Below are 22,404 nucleotides of genomic sequence, written 5' to 3' on the forward strand. Positions count from 1 at the left end.
GGGGGTGGTGTCTCGGGTGGCTCAGGTAGGTGGCCAAGAGTGGCTCGGTATAGACGGGGGGGGGGGGAGGGGCGGTGTCTCGGGTGGCTCGGGTGGCTCAGGGGGGCGCAGTATAGACGGGGGGGTGGTGAAGCGGGGGGGGGTCCAGAACCGGCTATTTCATACTACTTACGTACGATAGAAATAATATATTTCAAATAGATTATCATTTCTGGAGACGCACAATATAATATTACATCGCGTTTAATGTCTTGTACGATTCGTTTATTTCTAGTTCACGTCTTATTCATATTTATTTTAAAATTCTTCTGTGTGATTTTCAGTGGGTTGGTTTTATGCCTGAGCCACGCGCGTTATATATAAACATATATTTTTTACACTTTTAGAGGTATTTTCTTGTGTCGAAAAATTCTTTATGTAAGATAGAAAGTATGTTCAATCATATATACATATTTTTTCTATATTTATATTTTTTAGGTTGCGTAAGCAATCGATCAGAAATAATGTCACGCGTAGATTGTACTTTCGAGACCCGGTCTTAATTTTCCTCAAGAAAAACCATATTTTACCTATATTCTATAAATTATTTTTATACCAACCTATGGCAGCACGTCATAATATTATGTTATAATAATATATCGCCTGAATGTGAAACGCGTACGGTACCGAATCTCGATATGACATTAAAGATTTATTATTGTATCACCGCTGTTACATAATTCAGAATTATATTTATTATAATAAGTCATTAACATCTCGTAAGTTTACCGTATACTACACAGTACACGCATTAACATAAACTTCTATGTATACCATACACGTCATGCAGAATCATAATATATATATATTATATAGATATGCGTTTCAGTATTAAATTTGGGCGCACACTATACATTTTTATAATTGTGGTTTTCCGTTGGCGGGCGCGTTGTATAGGCAATTTTGATACATTACAGGTGTAAATTTCCAGGACGATAACAAACTCGTGAATTTAAAATTGCATGACAACGGCAATTTTATTTTTGCCACAATATATTAATATAGTATTCTGTACGGTTATATCAATATCGATACATTATTCAGTTATATAGATTACCGGAAACGCCATTTCGACGTTCGACGAATTGTAATAGAAAAAAACGAGTCTATACTGACGGTTATCAAATTCCTTTTTCGTTGGTCTTAACTGTAGATGAAAAATATGTAAAGGAAAGTATTTTATTAGATATGAATATGAGTATGTTCTGTTAGTTTTTGATGTGTGTTTAATGTGAGCGGGGGATGATAAATGTGTCGCGTTACAAACAAAAGTACTACCCGTATAAAGCTGCCACTCCTCCGAATAACTATGTTAACGTGGCGGGAAGCCGGGACCGCGTTCGTACACTTACGTTTATGCGTTATGATTATATTATATTCGTTTGTCTATAAGGCGTTTGACGCCACTCTGTCTCGTTTTGTATATCTAGCGCACATTATTTGTATACGAACAGAAACAGGTCTGTGGGGACCTATACGAAAATGTAAGAACAAAAATCCAGCGCGATGTCTTATCGTTTTCTTGGCCCATTTTCACTTGTCCTACAACGCTACTGCAGTGTATAAATAATATATAATATGCAGAAACAATGTGTCGGTTTCGTAGTATATATAGTACAACCAACACATAGGTACACGTATATTTGTTATATTAATGTGTGTGTGTGTGTGTGTGTGTGTGTGTGTGTGTGTGTGTGTGTGTGTGTGTGTGTGTGTGTGTAGGTAGGTAAACGATGGGACAGATTTTCATCGACTTCCGAAAACATATTGTAATAATATAAATTGTATACGATTTGTGAAGCTTACAATATGTGTGAGACTCTCAAGCGTGTACTCACAAGCGCTCACTTGAATTCCGCCCCTCCCCTAGCACTGACGCCAACACTTCCCCCGCCGACGTGTCTGTTAACCCCCGCGTCTGTGAGTACGTTTTTTCGTTCTTTATACAGGTAAACACGCTAACAAGTTAACGGAATATGTCAGGTCAGGCGTTTTAATTGTGTTGTGTCTGCAGAGAACGCATCCACGGTGTGTGTGTGTGTGTGTGTGTGTGTGTGTGTGTGTGTGTGTGTGTGTGTGTGTGTGTGTGTGTGTGTGTGTGCGCGCGCGTGCGGGGAATGGTTGACCTTTTCCACCTGCACGCCGTCAGCGACGCATGTACATTTATTGCTTTTATTATTTCTATTATTATTACTGTTTTTGTTGTTGTTGTTATTTTTACGATACCTATAAAGCTCGTGTTCTGAGAATAATTACTGTAATAACTTAAACATATTATTATATTATTTGATACAATTTCGTTGAGTATTACTGCTGGGTATTACTCCCCTCAAGCATTCCACGTTAATAGTATCTTTCGCGCATATGCTTATTGTAAAAATGCTACATATTGTATATACTCTAATAAATGCTTAAAAATAAAATTAAAATAAAGTATGATACAATAACGGCGAGACTTGTCGCCGGTCCAATTTTTATTCGACATGAGGGTTAACTTACAAATCTCTCGAACTAGACGGCTCGTGGTCTTCGTGTTCTTCCGACGACATGACGATCGTCGTGTCCAGGCCTTGTTGTTGGGCAGCGGTCATCACCTGGAATCACGTACCAAAAAAAATTTTTTAATTCTGTGCAGACACACACACAGTTGAAATTTCGAAACACAATATTGTTACGTATATTTCGAGTATTATGAGTTATTAATTCGTATCGCATTGTTGGAGGTTTACAGTGCTCATTCCTGAATGACAATAGTTCTATTATATCATTCTGCTTCGGTAAATTGCATTAGTATATTGAAACACGGTAATTTAAAACCAACGCTTCGTTTACACTACCATGCACAAGTATAATAAATAATAAAATATATAATAATATGCTTATGACTTTTTCGTTTGCCGTCGTAATATTTTTTAGGAGTTGAGTTTTTTTTTTTGGTTTATAATTAAATTTTGGTTTAGTACTTTTGCGAGCGCGTAAATTAATAATTATTTATATTTATTCATTTTATCAAGGTATCATTCCCAGGAATCATTCATTTCGATTTTTCGTATCCTAGTGGTTGACTTTTCATCCCTTTTGGATAAAAAAAAATATAAGTTATAGAATGAATAACACTCGATGATGAATCACTCCTCAATGTCGGTTAAATGCTGTATATATATATATATTTAACAACCCCTCTTCTACATTACGTCAACAAATCGTTGTATCGGACAAAACATGGTTTATGTGATAGGGAGGGCTCCGTTAATAAAGTCTAAAATATCACAAATTAAATTTCTCAAAAATCAATGAAAAAATCTTCTATAAAAATATTTTTGACACCGTAAGAAATAAAAAAAAAATCATTTATCAATTTTACCACTAAATTATGAGTGACATTGAACAAGGAATATTATTAAAAAAATTACTACGTCTATTAATTTTACCATAATTATTATCATTGAGTTATAAATTAAGATTCATATGATTGACTCAGATAACGGCATTTATTTTTTCAGCCATTTTTTGTTCTTAAAATCTTAAGAGATGTATTCTTATATCATTCTGCCTTTTATATTGAGTTATTTAAATTGACAATTTATTTTATATTTCTTAATGAATACATTTTTTTTCAATGTTAGATTATGTTCTGTTTATATTTAGTGTTGAGTTATAATGTTAATTAACTGACACCAATGATTGAAGTGGTACATTTTAGTTATTAAAAATATATTTCACGTCATAATTAATAATTTATGGTATGTAGCTTGGAAGTGATATTAGAATACAAGTTCATTAAGATCAGTACTATTCAAAAGTTGATAAGACGGCGTTCCGTATATGCAATATTACTACATTGGTGTGTAGAAGGAGAAAATCAAACGTAAATAATACATAGGTAAATTTGGTTTTCCCATCAATGAATAATATTTATCTACCTCCTGACTTATTATTGAAAATTTGCTATCAACATAAATATGTTTTTGGGCTGCATCATAGACCTTATACTTATAGACAAGGGATGAGGGTATGGAAAGCGTAATAATATAGAGGGCGCTTTTTTTCTCGATTACTTGTATGCATAGTAGTGCGATTTAGTAGGGTATAATATTATATAGATGTATAGATTATTGTATTTTGTCGTCAAGACAAGCTAAATCACTGAGAGATGTTGTTACGCCGCTCATAATTCTGTTCTTATACACAGTTCTTGTCTAGTAGTATAAAGTTAATGGACAATGGGCTGGATACAAGATTTTTGTTTTCGACCGATTTTCGTTGTCATGGTTACTTATGAACAAAAAAATGTTTATGATTCATAGATTTAAGTTCTAGAGCTGGCATGTAAAACTCAAAGTATTGACTGGGCCATATGTAATATTGAATAACTTACTATGCGGACTGCACATAAAAATTTATCGAAAAAAAACATTTCATACAAATTTTGTATTTTATTCATTATATTTATGTACAATACTATACAATGCTTATTCAATTACAGTTTATCATAAAATTAGACAGAATAGTAACATAATCTATACCTGTCACTATTTATATAGTTATGGAACGAAAGGAAAATTGTCAACATTTTTTATATTCATTTTTTTTAAAAATTAATTGTTCATATTGTTTGACATGCTTGTTCTAGAGGAAAAGTTTAGAGTATGGGTTTCCTCGAAGCTTTCGATGTAATGCTAACAAATTCTTTTCATGGTTTTAAATAAATACATTAAAAAAAAAAAAACTCATGATTTATTTAAATTTGGTTAGTGTCTATTTAGCCACGTATACTCATGCGTTGGCTTACTTAAAAATGTTTTTTTTTTCTTTATTGTGCTTTAATTATATTTGATACATTAAAATGATCGTTATATAATTTCAAAATTTTTATTACATTTATTTTGTTTGCCAAATTTGTTTGTAAAGGGAAAAGGTTAATATTTATCAAAGAAGATACTTACACGTTACACGCCAATTTTTAAATTCGTAACTCACATTTTTTATGATATGAGTACTCGTTTTAATTGGAAATGCTCTATTTTTTTACATTTTTATTTAACTTGTTATTATAATATTTATATTCAGAATTATTTCGTCTTACATAATTAGGTATAAATATGGTATAACAAGTATGATTCTTACTATTATTGTTAGTGAGTGCGTTTGTGTGTTAATAGATAGATACTAGATACCCCATATAATATATATGTGCATAAGTTTATATATGTGAGCCACGTTTTGGTGTTACGATATTTTATGAATATTTTAAATTTAAGTATATGTTAACATAAGTGTCATCGGTGGGTGGCTTCTTAGCTCATAATTTCATGTTTTTTTATTGTGTCTCAGCTCATACTCTTATTGTGCCGATTGTGTACAGATTGTGTATTACTAAAAAAAAAAAAAAAAAAAAAAAAAAAAGTATATGTTGAAAATGTATGTTGTAATAAGTCCTTTTAGATTATGGTCGCCGAGTTTTTTTTATGGATAAAAAATAATAGTTATAAATCACATAAGTCTGATAAGTTTTCAGATATAAAAATTAAAAACCATTTGTAAATACACGAAGTGCAATAACTTAATGTGATGTTTTTAAATACAACAAGTTAAAAATATTATACAATTTTATAATAATTGTTCAATAAGTACCTTAATGGGGCAGGAAGAAAAGAGGAAGTATGTATAATACACACAGTACACACACACATACATAGAATATTACATTTATGTGGATATTAATCATTCAATTTATTGTATATCACTTTTTATAATTAAAACATACCTAACTAAAAAAAATATAACAACAACATCTGTGTAATAAATTAACACTATCATTTATTATTTTATTTTCAATGATATTATTATCACGTGTTCGATTTGATGTGTTATAAATCATAAGGTTTGTGATATTGTATTAAGTTTATGGAGACTTTATTTACGATTTTGCCTTATTTTGTTTTTTATTACACCCAAAAATGGAACATAAAAGTTTTTGACTATGAGATTTACTAAAAGGCCACTATACTTTAAAAGGGACTTAGAAAGTATGTCTGTTTTATTATTCCTGTACGTCGACCTAACCATCGACGAAAAGGGTGACAGTATGAATGAAAAGTTCAACGATCAAAAATGTAATATACTTTCCTTTATCATCAAGGAATATTTGTCTATTTATTTTTGTTGCACATAAAGTGTTTTTCTTAAATTTCACGGTTAAATATGGTAACGCTATGTTAATAAACTATTTGATACACCATTTATGTACATTTGTACTTATGTATAAAATATACTTATGCATAATTATTTTATATACAAACCCCGGGCGTGAATCATAAGAATATAATTATTATTAAACACGCTCAAGTATTGCGCATACAAATATTTCCATGTTAAATGATTATATTTTGGTGTCATTGTTTACTTTTCAAAAAATAAAAAATTTTATTTTAAATTTTATATTCAATGTTTGCAATAGATATTATTTAATAATGATCAGTTTAAAAATATGTGTTATTATTTTTTCCGTTTTATTCTAAGATTGCATATTTTATGTAAATTAATAAATTGTATTTTTACAAATTATCTGTATATATTTATAACTGTTTATATTTTAATACCGAGTGTACAAAGTTAATGTGGCTAACAAAACAAGTATTAAAACCATTAGTATGAATTTTTATGAGTTATATGCTTAAGATATACTATGATACTATTGATATACTATACCAATTCTTAATTCGTATTGAAGGTTTAATGATATAGTATTATTCGAAGTATATATTACTTTTATACTTTACTTTTTGACTCGATTAAATAAATATAGAGTGTTATCAACAATTTGTATATTATATTACGTGGAACGCAGAGGTTAGAATAGCTTTATTTGTCTCCAATTATGTTATTGGGTACACTTGTACAAACTTATAGGACTTTTATAGTTTTATCTTTGTTGGTTTTAGTTCCTACCTAATTTATTATGTTGTTGTATTAATATTTTTCGTCGTAAATTTATTTTTAATATTGTTGCAGAATTTCTTGTATGTTTTATAACTGATACAATTATTTAAGTATAGGTATTAGGATATATTATTTTTCACCAAAATTAGATATTTAAGAGTTTAATATTTTGAACAAGACGATTTATAGACTTTTCGGACATATTTGCGTACAATTAGAAAGTCGTGTTTATAAATGTTAATTTCACATCTACTGTCTGTACAATATTATATTGTCATTCGAATTGTTGACATCGCAAAATATTAATAGATTTTCACAAAGTCTGAATAAATGTACTTAATGTAGAAATGTTCTATATCAAACTTTTCGCGTTATTAAGAATTTTGTTCTTTGATCTTTGAACTTATATATCAATTGGAATATTTATGGAAATCAATCTTCCGTTCTTGGACTTGTTTATGTAATCCCTCTAAACTAATTTAAATTAAACTTATATAATAAACCCTTTTCGTAGATGTTATATTACAAACATTATTAAGTCTTGAGTATTTTGGATATAAATTCCTTGAATTATTTATTTATTAGTTTTTTTTTTAGGAATAGTTTTTATGTCATACCTAAATGTTCTTATTCATTTTAACGTTCTACGAGGTCATTAAACTGTTAAAAATATTCAACGTTTAAGCATAATTTGTTAATATTAACTTTTAAATCTTAAAAATGGTAACTTGTATCGAAGAATGAATTGCTTTTTATGAATTATTATTTTAAGTTATCATCACTTTTAACCCTGTTATTTTGGATACGTAGAAAAATAACAGATACTATCATATATGCAATTATATGCGAGACGGTTCAAGCACAATTTATTAAATTACGATTTTTTCATGCATATGTAAATATTATTTTCATTTGAATGTATAAGATGATTTTTCTGTAATTTTTAACTAATTTCATTAGAAAAAAAAGATTATTTCATCGAAGTTATTTGTTGGTTTATCGTTTTTTCACATTATATTATGTACGTCGAGTACTTATAGAAAAAGTAAAATTAATTAACTTTGGTTAATGCTTGCATTTAAAAAAAAACCCAATAAAATATATGATGTGAGTTAGTTTTACATACATTACTTTCTGGAATTGCAATACTGTGACATTGTAACGTTAAATGCAAATTTACGTGTATTGCACGGAAATAAAAGCCATTGGTCTAGTCTATTAGTCATAGTCTACCATATGGTTTGCCTAATATTATGAAATTATATACCGGCTATTGTTGCACTGCTGTTTAGTGTATACCAGCGTTTGTTGACTTACGAAATACAGACGTCCGGTGAATGTTGACATTTCAATTTGCACGTTTTTCTATTTATTTAGACACATTCGGTTTGCTATTTGAACTGTAATAAGCCCGTGTTATAGTACGTTAGTTATATTTATTTAGGTACATTTATGTGATTATTATCACGTCAACAGTAATCCATATATATATAGATTTTGACATATCGAATTGCTGCTGCTGCACTCGTTATGCATTTTTTTCGGTTCTACTTGTTGGAACCTTAGAACTCGATATATAGTCACCCTTGAAATGGGTTGTTTACAGCCGTCTCAACGAAATTTATCTATTTATCCGCAACAAATAGATTTCAAGTAGAAAAAAATATTTAATGAAATAGCAGTGACATAGACAAATTAGCAGATATGAAATCGGTTAAAAATACATTTTGCATACACTGTTATTATACCTTATCTGCCGAGATTGGGTTTCGTAAATTGTTGTATTCTAGAATTACATTCATTTTACTATAACTTTTACCATGTAAATCATATATTTTTTTAATATTATAAGGATGTTGCCTGTCGACGGTGCTTTTCAAAATTGTCGTGACAGTCACTCATTAACTAAATTCCCTCATGCGTTAATCTTTACATATGTATACACATATTATACTTAACGTGCGAACGGAGTTTCTTAGTAGTTTGACTAATCGTTGTTTTCGATTCGTTGCTAATTTGCTAACCGATTTATATACGACAATTCCCTTTCGATAATTTCTGCATATAATTTTGTACATTAAAATATATCTTTGAGCAATTTGTTTAGCAGATGTATAAATGTTTTCTATGTATTTTTTATTTTTATTTATGATTGCCGCTCTTTATAATTAATGGCTAACAAGAGTAACTATCATAATGATAATTTTTAGTTTATATTAAGTACGTCCTTATCCACATAATTCCCTCGGCTCGGACGACACCTGTCCGATCTCAACACTAGCAGACTTCGGTCCGTCTCCTGCTGCGGTGGTGAGAAGTAGCAGACTACCTATAAATGTATTCTTATGTTTCATATTTGTAAATAATATAAATATAGTATTCTGATTAATAATACTATGATATGAGTTTTGGTTATCATTACATTTATATTAGTTAAATAACCAAATTTATTTTATTACTTTATAAATTGCCCGTTTGTAAACAATGCGTGACCTGCTATAATAACTAATGGATAATATACGTTATTTTATTGTATAATTCACATATAACAACTTTATTTAAATTTGTTATTTTTAATCTATAAACTTATTTTCACAGAAAAGTAAATTTGTGAAGTACTTTTATATCTTTTAAGTTATAACCGAATTAATTATAATTGTTATTACTTTTATTTTGTCAATTAGTATTAACGATTCAAAGTTTTTGTTGAAATCATTAATTGAGTTCAATATTTAAACTTTATGTTAATGCACATATTGAATGGGTATCATAAAAAAGGATGATGAAATTCGTAGGTTATGTATAAGTTACAAAATTATGTTAAATTAGTCTAACCCATGCCTTAATTTTGTAAATTTTATTTTAAGTTTTTTTTTACTTATCATAGCAAATTGGTCAGATAAAAAATGTAGTTTTTTATTACAAAAATAAAAATGAACTTTTATAGCCACACGAGCTTAGTGATTTTTGTTTTGTTTGGAATTTTGCTAATTACTTTCTATACGTGCAATCTTTTAGAAAACCGATTGAACAATTTTTAATTGTTTTCGTCACTGGTAGGTAACCTACGTTTGAGTGAACATTTGAGAAAAGAATCGATGGTAATAATGTCTGTTGATTCTTGTGATAGAATATATAATGTGTTTATATGTAGAGGTGTGTGTGTGTGTGTGTGTGTGTTTGTTTGTTTTGAGTGTGAATGTATGTAAGTATGTATGTTTATATAATGTTTGCGAGTGCGTGCTTATATGTGTGTGGAAATACAAGTTCAATCGTGTAGTGGGCGTGGTACGCGTGAGTTGTAAAGATAGTGTAAGGCTAGTTTTCCTCTGAAAATTGGAGTGAGTGGAAGGCAATTTCCTTGAGAGCCGCACCCTCGAGGTGGGCACGCCTAAACGCTGGGAAAAATTCAAAACGTGACGGATTGTCATACGCTGCACGAGTTACTTGATAATTTCGCGTGCTGTGCGTTGTTGCGGATTTTTTATTCCTTTGTGTTGCATATACGTCAACTAACACTTCTTAGGTATCTTATGTTCGTGCAATACGTCTAATTTTCCGAGGAAAACTCCTCCGTCGGATTGCGCACAACGCGGAAAAACAAATTGCGCTCACACTAAATAATAGGAGGAGCACCTATACCGTTATTATAGCTGCACGTGTGGGTCGTTGTCATACATTTAAACGCGAACACGCGCGTTTTGACTGGCACGCGTGTGCTATACATTATTGTTATTATTTAGATACAAACTCGTTCCGCGCACACGCTATTAGCTCTGGTTTGTGTGGGGATGAGTAGGTATTTGTATTAAGACGGGAAATATGTCGCTGGCACATGTCGCTGGGATGCTTTTCGGTCGGGATAAGTGTTATGTTCGTGTTGGACCGGCCAGGCATATGGCTTGTGTGTAACGACTAACGGCTGCTGTTTTTTATAACCGACGTACCTAATACGACCTAAGGTTATTTAGTTGAATAAATAAACGATATACTTTCGATTCGTCTGTAGTGTGACTGCACAGCATTTCATTTTATACCGTCACTGAAAATCTTCTTTATTATAATTGCAGTAAAATAAATAGAACTTATAATACCCGTTTAAATTAGTGTAGTATTTAGGCAGGAACAATATTTGACCAAATACAATAGTATATATTAAACATTATTTAGCTTTTCAATGATAAACATTCGAAAAAAATACATTTGATGTATGTATTAGTCTGTGTATGCAAGCATGAATTTAATTTAATCATAATGATTTATGGCATAATATACAATGTGTTTACGTGTCATATTCGATTTAATTGTTACTATTTATTTTTATTACAGTGCTTCAAGATACAAAACATTATTTTATCCACTGTAGTTTTGCGGTATTAATCAATATTTTCATATTAATAATTTTAAACCTTGCTAAGAGTAATAGATACAACGAACATTGTTAAACCTTAAATACTAATAAATAGACTATCAATTACAATTATTTACATTCAATTGAAATTATAATCTTCAATTTAGGTATTGGATCATAATGAAAATAATTATAATATAAATGTTTTATATCGTTTTATGACTTTGGCTAACAGAATATCTGACCATTATTGAAATAATTAATTTAAGAAGAGGGAACATGAAAATTTGATTTATTATTCCTTGAGTTAAATACAGAAACGTGAGATCCCAATTAGAGATAAAAACTTCTTACAATTTGTCTTACCTCTTAATAATTTATACACAGACACTACAGCGAAATATTTTCGTCGTTTAGCTAAAGAGAGTAAGCCCATGCGGTTAGCAATCCCAGTGGTTGACGTATTTATAAAACCAATTTTGTACCCAAACATGTGAATAAAGCTCCTTGGTAATTTCTCGAGTTTTTAAATTTGATTGGACAGATATGGGTTTCATATACCACAGACCTAACATCCAAAATCAATCTCACGAATGCGCTATAGAGCGTGACAAGACAATTTATGGCTTTAAAATCTGAATAAGTCCTTTTTAAAAAACCGGAAACTCTCAAGCTTTTACTATATATTGAATTAATATTATTATTAAAACTGAATTTTATAGAAAAATAACTCTTATTGCTCTCTAAAATATTTAAGTGATAAAAAATGTATTGCTAAATTAGTTTTTATTATAACTTGGTAAAACCTTTTTTGCATAAATTCATATACATGATAAAATATCACCTCATATGGTTATGAAAATCTACCTACCTATGCACAGAATTGTTGTGTTTTTACATATTCGACAACGTCTGAGTAAAAAAGGAACAGAGCCAAAATTTGTATTTAATTATACTTTATACAACCCGTAACAAAAATATCAAATTGACCATTTTGATGCAGAATTTCAAGCGAAACTGCGAATTTTTACCTCTGTTAAATGTACATCTTCGTTTTGAGTATAACCAACTGATGCTTTTAATCCCGTCTGACCTTTGGGAATTTGATTAAAGTCAAAACCAAGGTATAATTGAAAACCAATTGCATACAAATTTCGTGTATATTTTAAAAACTTCTAACAGAGCAGAAAGTTTTCATCAGTCAATAGCCAACATCCAATTATTTTTTATGCGATACGGGGTCACCCTTCTCTGACTAATTCGGTAATATCGATCTCAAACTGACACGGAAACAGTGTATTCCGGTCGATTTACAAAGGTCACGAAAAAATCAATTGCAAAAAACGTTTTGACGGGATTGAAATTTAAACCGTTCAAAGTATTAATAATACTATTGTACAAAAGTCACAAAAGTCGCATTGCGCTCGTAAAACGTGTTCAGTCGGACGTTTACTGGACCGGCAAAATCTTTATGGTACAAAACGTCTCTAGAAACGATCGACGAGATACCGATACGAGTTTGATATTGGCGCGTTATTAATGTAGGGCGGGTACACTGGACGATATTACGACATTGCATTTCGTATAATGTCTGCCCTGTACGAATACACCCCGGAACCCCCGTTTGTCGATATCATCAGTTTTTTTAATTTCGTCTTCGTACCGGGCGCGGGTATCGAATGTTTTGCTACATATTGTAAACGATCGTCTTTTCGAACACACACTGTCACCGTTGCTATGGTTCTCTGCACATTGTCTTTGTGATAATATACGCATGCTAACCTAACCTCATACGACAGTCGTTCCAATGAACGCAGTTAACCGGTGGTGGAACGGATTCGGGTAACAGCGAACTGCGGTTAAAATGATTGACGACCAATGTCGCCTGAATATTGTACGTAGTCGCTACGAATTTCGTAATATGAATTTATAACGTTCGGAAAAATTGACAAATTTATCTAATAATGTTCTGCTGCGAATTTGACACCTTTCGCCAATGTTTTTTTAGGGACGTCGCCGTTCGCTGTTTGGAAATATTAAATATTTTGTACAACACGAACGACCGTGTCGACAACAATGTATTAAGTACATTTCATTATATTATACCCATTTTTAAAAAAAATATTTCGTGGTTGATTCTATGTTTCATTCGTAAAATAATATTATTTATATGAATACCATACGTATTACATCGTATTTTTATTTATTTACTTTCTATATTTATTTTTTATTTTTTTATTCATGGTACAGCATCAACTGCTAAGGTTATTATAGCTTGCAACAAGACTTACTTTATATTATATGGGTATTTATTATAGTTTTGTTCTCTTTTGAATTGACTGTTTAATTTTTTTATTGTTATTTTTATATCTCGCGTGTCTTTTACAATATGTAATCATGCATTCAACTCTCGGGACTCGTATATTATACAATATGAACGTAATTGTCATCGTATGTGTTAGGTGTGTAAATAAATCATTTTTTACAATAGTAAATAATATGCGAGATTTGTTAAAAAGTATTTAGTATTGCAATGACGACACGCACGTTGATTATGTGTTGAGGTTCTATCATTGAAATACACAACATGTCTTCTTGAATGACGATGCTTTAGTATAGGTCAAAGGTTATCACATGTAACGATGCATACATTAATACCCAATAAAAATAAACGAAATTTATGACTGTAGACGATTGTTTGATACTTTTTACATGCTCATTCAATTTGAAAGTTGTATTGTACATTATTTTTAAAAGGAAAAACACTTAACTATCACTACGCAACACGTAACAACCCTCCCCACACAGCAATTAAAACGAAAAACGTAAGCTGATTACAATCAGTTATATCAATTGAATGTTCAAATTCAAAAGACTTGGGTAGTAATAGTAATAATAAAAAAAAATATATCAATGGAAGCATTTACCTGTATAGAATTACATTTATCATTTATTTACCTACTCATATATGAAACAAATTCGAGTTGAAAAAGTCTATTACATTCTATTTAATGTTTGAAATGATAAAGAGACTATTAAAATAACATTGCGCTGATAAGATAATCGATGAAAATACAATGTATTACTTAGACAACGTTTTTTGTTTAATCGTTAACTCAATATGTATGGCAGTGCGGGGTAGTAGGGTAAGATATTGTTTAAATATATAGATTATTTTATTTTGTTTTCAAGACAGGCTTCATAGCCGTATTTTTTCGTCAAGGCGGTCTACATATCACTGCGACATGTTTTTATGCCACTCATAGTAACGATTAAAGATATTTTATACATTTAATTGTGCTCGCAATGCTGTTGTTATACTAAGTTGTTGTCTAGTATTATGAGGTATATGTCTAGTGTCCACCACATGTTGAGTATCAAACCGGTTTGAAAAATGTAACTCCTTTCAAATTAATTTTTTTTTTAACTCGCCGGCCGTACGATTGGTTGCGGAAAATCAAAATTAAAAACGGAAACGAACTAATGGCGGAGACCCGGTGAGTGCTGTGCAAAGTTTATTTTATGTTGATTTTGTTGTATACGGCGCGATTTTCCGGGTTTGCGATTTGGTCGGTCATGCCATTCGAGCGGCTCGTCAAGTGACGGGCGACGGCAGCCAGGTCACCAATCGCTTGATTGTTGCCGCCAAATGAGTAAATCTCATTTTCATCGTTATCAATATTTTTTTGATAAGATTTTGAACCGTTGCAATGTGTTTCTGCCTATAGTTTTTACGAGTATCATCGCAGAAAAGCCATAGTGTAAAATCACAAAAGATATGACTTGATAGGATTCTAATAAAATGTTCTGAGAGTATACATTCTATTACTGAAACAATATGCATTTTTATTTTTTATTTTATATTGAGTGGTCATTTTAATATTTTTACAGCCTAATATACAATGCAAAATTGCAGACCGTTAACTAATTTCTATAATATGTACTACCTAATGCCCTTAATTACTTGAATATTATTCAAAAAGATTTTCTCATTCGTTATCTCCTTAAGTCTTATTATCTTTTATAATTCTCCTTCATTGATTTTTTTTTTAAGGGGCTTGTAAGATTTACCGTGCTCTTATATAAACACAATTATTATGGGGTTGGCATATTTAATATTTCTATTCAAGAGGCCTTGAAGTAACGCCAAACATAATAAAGTACCTCACAAATTCTGATGGTCTTGCCTTAATCCCACTCATCATCCCTTCCAAACACATCAAAATACAATGTTTAATAATTATTTATTTTACTTAATTTATTACTTTCATCGATATGAATTTTTTTTAACTACCGTCTGATGTGTTTTGATATTTTTTTAAATGTAAATATTGCAGTTAATGATTTTTTATTTATATATTTTATCATATTGGTAATGGAAAGCCTAAGAAACACAAATTCTTAGATACAATTTAAGTAACTTCAAAGATACGGAATCAAGAACTTAACGAATTAACGATTTTTTTATTTGTGGCTTAGTCATAGTATTATGATTTAATGTACCGCGATTTCCCTGTGCGGAGTCCATACACCAACGTTCAGACGCTGCAGGGAAAACGTACCGTTATGAGTCATGATTCATGACTCAAGTAATATTTTATTCTAGAAACATAAAATAAAATTGGATTTCTTATATTTTTAGTATTACTTTAATAATTATAATAGAATACAAAACAATTTTAATATCTATAGGAGTAAACCATTGTCTGCCCAGATTCTGAGTACTTTTTTATGGAAAACAAATTGAATTATAAATATTTACCTATATATTTTAAAATGTATTCAATTAGTAAAAAAAAAACAATACTCTATGACTGCAAACAATTTTTAAACACATTTTATGACCGGGAACTGATAAAAAAAAGGGAAAAATAGTCAACGAAAGTAATGAGGGAAGACTTTTGCTGTATATTATGTTATGTGAAAGGTCATTTAATATTTTACCATTATTGTTATTGTTATGATAAACCCCCCATTGTGACAACGTATATTTAAAATCCCGTAGCCGTGTTTGTTTATAGATTAACAAAATCCATTTAACAGGAGAACCCAATTTAATATCGTGTTTGTTGATTCACCTATAGTGTCAGATGATCAAATTTAAATGTTGGTCAGGCAACTAAATTAGTGTACATTGGAAAGTATTTTGATATATTTATATTTTTAATAAATATACACATTTAGAAATTAAAAAAAAGTATATATTACTGTGGACGACAAGTTATTATTATAATTACGGTTTTGAATTCAGCGCGTGTATTTTAATTATAATTTACAATACTCCCTGCAGTTTGTTGTAACTTATAGGACAAGGTTATTTTATCGTCTACGTTTATTAAATATATTTTTCTTTTTTACTCCACCTACATTATATGTTGTAACATACTTGTACAAAGGTAAGAAACACGATACGCGTGGTGGGAAGGGAGTAATGGAGAAAAAAAGCCATATAATACAAAGTATGAAAATTTTTATACAAAATACAATTTACAAAACGTTGTGCTACATTTTACTTTTTTTGTCGTATGTGTGGTGTTTTCGTTATAAAGCATACAACTTCATCATTTCGTATATTCCCGGTTGTCATTTCGTTTTTTTTTCCGAGTTGCAAGCATTTATATTATGCCAATATTAACATTTTACCAGGCTACCTGATCTTTTGTTGTCATTCAGTCATTAATTTTTTTTATTAGATTTAATGAATTTTCTTGTATTCACCATAGTATAGTTTATAGCATGGTTATTAATTATAACATTTTATGTGCCGTTCAATTTTTTTATTACTCAATTATTATAACAATAGAAAATTACAAATACCATCACATTGTACGAACATCATCATTTATAAGATTATTATTATTCACGAGTTACAACATAACAATGTTTTATTTTTTTGTATTCTACGAGTATATTAACGAAGTATATTTTTTTTATTTATCAATTATTTGTATTAATTTTATGAGTTAAATAAAAATGAAGGTAATGCAATTAACTTATGTTTTGAATATCTGTATAATGATACTTTAAGTATAGTTAAACGCATAAACAGGGAGCAACATTACCTTTTTATATAAGTATATAACCTAGACTCGCTGGGTTATGCCGTTGTAATACATACTTTAGTAGGTTATATTATGTTATAATATGTTTAAAACAAATTAAAGTTGATTTTTATGTCATCACTTACATTTTTCAAATGTACTACGCTCATGTTCAATTATAGATACGTACAAACAGCGTTTAGTTTGTATGTGTAAAATTCTGAAAAATCCTAGATATGATATGTCTTTATCGTCAAACATAATATTATAATAACTCTTGGTATAGGATTTTGAGTTGTGTTGTGAAGATCCAAAGTAAACTTGGAAACTGGAATATTAAGGCACCAACCATTTCTAACTAAAACGATTTGGCTTTATTGCAGTAATTCAAAAATTTATAACGGTAGAATGTAGATACTTAAATCGTCAAACATGTATATCAGTATTTTTTAGACATGATACAATTTTCTAAACGTTTTTGCTGTTTTTGAGCTATTAATTAACATTTTTTTTTCGATTCATGCCAATAAGTCAATGTATATAATACTCGATCATTATTTTCTCACGAGCGGTCTCTAGAATAATTAATAAATACCCAAAATACATGGTCACAATCTCTTTATAGCTTTTGAATTTCAAATGTTGACGAAATTCATCAAAACCATAATTTTGTCTATGTACAAATAAATTTACAAATTATTCTGTGGTCAGAAATTTGTATTTTACGTCAAACAAAAATAAATAATCGATCACTATAATTTACTCGGTCCAAGTGATAAAACTTTTTATAATACGGTCATAACACGCATCTAAAAACAACCCTTCCGCACGCGGAATACGCCCTCGGAATCGTTTATGCTCCGAGTGATTTTTCAAACTCATCGAACGGTCGCGGGCGGTGTTTGGGGGTTGTGGACGGCGTTTTTTTGCGGCGGTTTGTGGGGGGTAATCTCCACGGCCTCAGCTTACGCCAATCCATCACCTGCAGGTATCGCGGCCATTGCCGCCGATTGACCGTCGTCCTAAATTAAAATTTCCGTCGTCGATCGACTCACCCGCACGTAGGGGCATATGCTAACCGCTGCGCGTCGGTCACGTAGTTGCATGGCTAACACGATTGTTGTGGGTGTGTGGATTTATGCCGCTGGTCAGATATACGTACATTGTGTGTATTTCATTCTCTGCGTGTGTAGCTTTAATTTTGTCCGTCGGCGCGTGTGTAGTAGTAGTATACCTATATTTGCCGGTGAGCAGTGAGAGAATTTCTGAACGGGGTGGGTGCCAAATTGAATTAAATCTGTATTGTTTCCCCTGGACATCGCTCCTGTTCTTTTATTATTTAACAACTTTTTATTCATTATATTATATATCATTGTGTCCGAGTCCAATTTAAAATGTCCATTCGTCCGGGAGATTTTTTTAATAAATCGGTAAAAAATTCTCCTTTTACATTGTCTGTCATAGTTCAAAGTCCCCCCCCCTCCCAAAGCTCCTGGTTTCTCTGCTCGTGATTTACCGTCTTGACATTTTAATATGTCGTTACATTTATTTCCTAAATTATGTTTTTTTGGATTTCTCAACACATACTAAAAAAGACTTTGTACATACGTGTTGTACAAATAATTTTTATTTGTGTTAAATCCATTTCGTTTATATTTCATCAATTCTGAAATATTATAATATTAGTAGGTACTATTCTATTATAATCGATCATTATCCGGCGGTCATCGCATTGTTATTGGCTTATCGTACATTGGTCGCTCTCTGTTTCTTTTTTTACCTTACTCAAATGGTTTTTAAAAATGTTTTGCCATCAGTATAATATTAGCTAACCTAATGATTGACACAACCTGCGAGCTCACTGTATCCTGCAAATCCCTTAATCTCGGTAAAATATAATTTTATACTGCTCTTTTCATCTAGGTCAATATAGATGAAATACAGATTTTTACCTGCACGAGGTAACCGTTTAACCTAAAGTAAATGTATTATTTAAATTCTTTGGATCTTTTTCATCGCTTCGATATCAACTGCTGTATGGTATTAAGCACTATGACATTTTCACGTCTCGCCTAGCTGTTTCTTCAGCATTAGGTATATGTTACAATTTTCAGTGGGTAGGTACTTTTAATTTTCGGATTTGGTCAAAGTGTTCATTCTTTGAAATATTTCAAACATTTATTTCGTATAAAATGTAATATTTCGATCAAAAAGTTATTTAGCTGTTTGGCGTACTATGACTATACCAAAATAGGCAATTATACAACGCGGTACCGAGGGAAATATGTAGTTGATCAAAAGCTTTTCCTTTACGCGCGTCTGTGTACGTTTATAGCATATGCATGGTTAGAACAATATTTTAGTGGTTGAATATGATAAATAATATGATTAATGTCATCAATCTGTAATAAAATTAGCTACACAGGCACATAGCTATACGTTTATACCAACTTTACAGTATAACATTATACTTAATTTAAAAAGGTACAGCGTATTTTGTAATAAATTGGTATTCTACAATTTGAATTGAAAATAACTGGGTAAGTAATATATAGTGTATGTATTGTATTTAATATTTATAAAATCCCAAGGTTATTGAATAACCAACATATTTTGTGTACGTATAGTGTGCGTAAAGTTTTTTTATTTTATTTTTATTTACCTTTATTCCTAATATTGTGTACGATCTCTTGGGAAATCTAAAAATGTCGTGATATTTGATGTGCGGTAGGTAAATTAGTTACAAATTGACTGGCGAATATTGAATTTGAGCGCAAAATGAAAATCAAATTGAAAAAAATCTATTTAATCTTAATTTAGAACTTAATTTTTAAATTGATGTTACTGGAGGCCATATAAAACTTTGCTTCTCAAAACTTTTATTTCTTGAGATATAATAAAAAAAAAATGGTGGTTTTTTCATAATCCTTGCCTTAAATTAAATTTTGATGGATGGTTTATAAAATATACAAATAAGTTTATTAGATAGTATTTTGTGTATAGCATAAATATATATTACTAATAAATAAAGTATTTGTTTGGATATTTTGATAAGAAGCATTCGGTCATTTATACGTCATAAATAAGAAGTATGTAACCAAAAAGTTACTTGACAATACATAATATTTACTTGTAGTATACTAAATGTAAGCACTATAGTGTACTTCATATAGTTTTTAATAGTACTATAGTATACTTAATATAGTACTTAATAAATAGTACTATAGTATACTTAATATAGTATTTAATAGTACTATAGTATACTTAATATAGTATTTAATAGTACTATAGTATACTTAATATAATATAATTTTAATGCCGACTGTGTACTCACATATTGTTATGCGTTACTCTTAATTAAGAATTTTTCCTGGCTTAATAATTGTTAATTCATTTCTTAAGAACTGTTTTTAAATTTTGTATCAAAACATGTATGATTTCATTCAATCTTATAAAATCGTGCCCACTACTTCATAGTTTTCATTTGATTTTCATTCATTAACTACAGAATAGTTTGTTATCATAAATCATTCATGCTTATTTAAATCATAAGAATCCCTTACTTTCGTTTCCTAAGCTCAACACAGGGGATTTATCTCACTTTCTCGTTCAACATGAGCCAACTACTTACAGCAGATCCGACAGGTTTATATTTTTGTTTAAATAATTTAAAGTAAAACTCGCTTCGGGTCAACTCATTAACTAAACTTTTAAAAAAAACTTGTTCCAAATAATTTTTAATTTAAAATTTCTTCGTATAAGGATTTGTCGAGGTCTTAACTTATTTTATCATAACATACATTCTAAATCACAAGGAGTTATGTTTGAAGGGATTGATTTACGTATAGTTTTTGGACACTTAACTTTCCTGCAATCAGGGCCAACAATTAATTCACAATTTACTTAACTATACATAGTGGTTTAATTATTTCACTCTTGAACCATTTTAATTGTATGTATATAATGAACAATTAAAATAACATCAATAATCCAAAGAATGTACCTATAAATTCGACTATATATTAAACATTTAAACCCTAAGTTAATTGGTTTGAACAATAACTTCGCCATTAATTGTGGAGACTCAATATAGTAATATATATATATATATATTATAGCATATTATACTATAGTAAGGTTTTATCTTTAAATATGAAATCGTATAAAATAGTTCATTTCAAACTATCAACATAAAAGCGGGTATAAATAGTTTATTATTATAATGTTATTTATTAGGTTTATTAATTTATGAATTATATTTTAAACATTCCATTTAAATAATCATATTGAAATTGAATGTTTAAGTTATAGTTTGGAACCGAACTAACTAAAATATTCCTTGAGATTTGTTTTTTATTTTATGCTGTAAGGTGCTGTATATTGATTATTGAACGTTTCCATTAAAGTAATTCCGTTTTGTTTCGTTACCACCTTTATTTTCGTTCAAGTTTTCAAACAATAGGAACATGTTTAAAATAAAAATATATCAATTTATTTTGTTTACGATGCGTTGCAGTATCACTTTTATACAGATTTTTTACGATGCTTTTTCTTGTCGGTGAGATAATGGAATTTCTTTAGTCTTATCCACTTGACTCGTACCATATCAGAACATTATATGAGTCACCTATATTTATATTATGTGTAAAAATATTTTACTTCACGATGAGTAATATAGGTCTTATTATGTTATTGATTTGTTTATGGAAATCGATCACACTTACTGATACTATTCAATTTCATTTTATTTTACAACAACGTGTTTCTATCTTTTATTTGATAGATTTTTGTTAGACGTACCTATAATAAAGTTTATGAGGACATTCTGTATATTTTTCCATCACTCTTGTGTATTACAAAAGGATAACTTTTAGTTTAGTTGACTTGTACATAGTTTGTATTCAAAAATTTAGCCAAGATTTGTTGTTAAGCAATTTATTTTTAAAATTTTTTTTTTTAAATAAAAGCTACATAATTCTAAATAAGTTATACATTAGAAATCTTACAGCTATATTACACAATGTACATAGT

At 30.0% G+C, this 22,404-nt stretch overlaps 1 long non-coding RNA gene across 1 annotated transcript in view; it reads right to left on the reverse strand.

Moving 5' to 3' along the window:
• Window positions 1–2,234: 2,234 nt before the first annotated feature.
• Window positions 2,235–22,404, reverse strand: part of LOC111039091 — a 68,739-nt gene continuing 48,569 nt past the window's right edge. Inside the window, exon 3 of the long non-coding RNA XR_002605069.1 lies at window positions 2,235–2,633. This is a non-coding gene — a long non-coding RNA (uncharacterized LOC111039091). The remainder of the gene's footprint in view (window positions 2,634–22,404) is intronic.

The sequence above is a fragment of the Myzus persicae genome, unplaced genomic scaffold (genome assembly GCF_001856785.1).
Source record: "Myzus persicae strain clone G006 unplaced genomic scaffold, MPER_G0061.0, whole genome shotgun sequence".
NCBI lineage: Eukaryota > Metazoa > Arthropoda > Insecta > Hemiptera > Aphididae > Myzus > Myzus persicae.